Below are 2,218 nucleotides of genomic sequence, written 5' to 3'. Positions count from 1 at the left end.
CCACAACTGAGTGGCTCATTGTCACAATCAATGGATCTACACTGACACCTCATTATCACTCAAAGTCCATAATTTACATTAGGGCTCATTCTTGGAGCTGTACATTCTGTGGGTTTTAACAAACATATAATGGTATCTATCCACTATTGTAGTATCTTACAAAATAGTCTCACTGCCCTGAAAATTCTCCATACTCCACCATTCATCCTCCTCCCCTGACCCACAGGAAAGCACTTTTTACTTTTTTTACTGACTCCATAATCTTGTCTTTTCCAAAATGTCAAATAGTGGGACTCATACAATGTGTAGCCTTTTTAGATTGGATTTTTAAAATTTAGTAGTATGTATTTAAGGTTCCTCCATGTCTTGTCATGGTTGAATAACTCATCTTCACCACTGAAGAATATTCCATTTTCTAGCTCTATCACAGTTATTCACCCGTTCATCTACTAAAGGACATCCTGGTTGCTTCCAAGTTTTGGCAATTATAAAGGAACCTGCTATAAACATTTATGTGCAGGTTTTAGTGTTGACAAAAGTTTTCAACTCACTTGGGTAAATATCAAAGAACACATTTGTTAAATTGTATGGTAAGTGTATGTTTAGTTTGGTAAGAAACAGTGAAACTCTCTTCCAAGATAGCTTTACCAGCTTGCATTCCTACCAGCAATGAATGAGCTCCTGTTGCTCCACATCCTTGTAAGCATTTGGTGTTGTCAGTGTTTTGGATTTTGGATATTTTAATAGGTGTGTGGTGGTATCTCATTTTAATTTACATTTGTTTTAAGGCATATGATGTCACACATGTTTTCATATGCTTTACTTGTCATCCATATATCTTTTTTTGTCAGTGTTTGTTATTTATTATTTATTGTTATCTTATTGATAATAGCCATCCCAACAGGGGTCAGGGTGAGATGATACTCCTTGTGGTTTGAATTGCATTTCCCTGTTGATTAGTGATATTCAGCACTTTTTTCATATATTTGCTGGCTATTTGTATGTCTTCTTTTGAGAATGTCTGTTTTTAGATTATTTGCCCATTTTTCAACTGGATATGTATATATATATTTTTGCTATTGAGATGTTTGAGTTTCTTGCATATTCTCAGTATTAATCCCCTTTGAGATGAATGGTTTGCAAATATGTTTTCTCCTTCTTCAGGCTGTTGTTTTACTCAGTTAATGGTTTCCTTTGCTGTGCAGAAGCTCTGTAGTTTGATGTAATTCCATTTGTTTATTTTTGCTTGTGTTACCTGTGCTTTTGAGGTCTTATTCATAAAATATTTTCTAGACCAAAGTAATGAAGCATTTTCCCTGTTTTCTTCTAGTAATTTTATAGTTTCGGGTCTGACAATTAGGTCTGGGTTCCATTTTAAGTTTATTTTTGTAGAGTGAGAGTCTAGTTTTATTCATCTGCATATGAATATTCAGTTTTCTAAAGACCACTTATTGAAGAGACAGTCCTCTCCCTCGGTGAGTATCCTAGGTAAGTCTGTTGAAAATTAGTTGGCTGTAGATATGTGGATTAACTTCTGGGTCCACTGTACTGTACAATTGGTATTTGTGTCTGTTTTTATGCCAGTACCATGTTGTTTTGGTTACTATTGCTTTGTGGTCTATTTTGTAGTCTGGTAATGTGATGCCTCCAGTTTTGTTCTTTCTGCTCAAGATTGCTTTGAGTATTTATGGTCTTTTATGTAGTTCAGATTTTTTTCTACTTCGTCAAAAATATCATAACTATTTTGATATTTTATTTTCTTTTTTTGTTGTGTCATTTTCTGGTTTTGGTATCAGTGTTATGCTGGCTTTGTAAAATGAGTTAGGAAGAACTCACTCCTCTTCAGTTTTTTGGAATAGTTTGAGAAGAATTAGTATATATTTTTCTTTAAAGATTTGATAGAATTCAACAGTGAAGTCATCTGGTGTTAGACTTATCTTTAGTGGGACACTTTTTATTACTTAGTCAATATTTTTGCCCAATATTGGTCTATTCAGGTTTTCTATTTCTTCTTGGTTCAATTTTGATAGGATGTATGTGTCCAGAAACTTATCCACTTCCTCTAAGTTTTTGAATGTATTGGCATATAGTTGTTTATAGTGGTTTTTAAGGCTCCTTTTTATTTCTGTGGTATCCATTATGATGTATCCTTTTCCATTTTTGATTTCATGTATTTGAGCCTGTTCCCTTTTCTTTCTTAGTCTAGCTAATGGTTTGC

This window comes from Mandrillus leucophaeus, unplaced genomic scaffold, assembly GCF_000951045.1.
Source record: "Mandrillus leucophaeus isolate KB7577 unplaced genomic scaffold, Mleu.le_1.0 Scaffold913, whole genome shotgun sequence".
Classification (NCBI taxonomy): Eukaryota; Metazoa; Chordata; class Mammalia; order Primates; family Cercopithecidae; genus Mandrillus; species Mandrillus leucophaeus.
The sequence above is the reverse complement of the archived record's forward strand: the minus strand, read 5'-3'. Positions refer to the sequence as shown.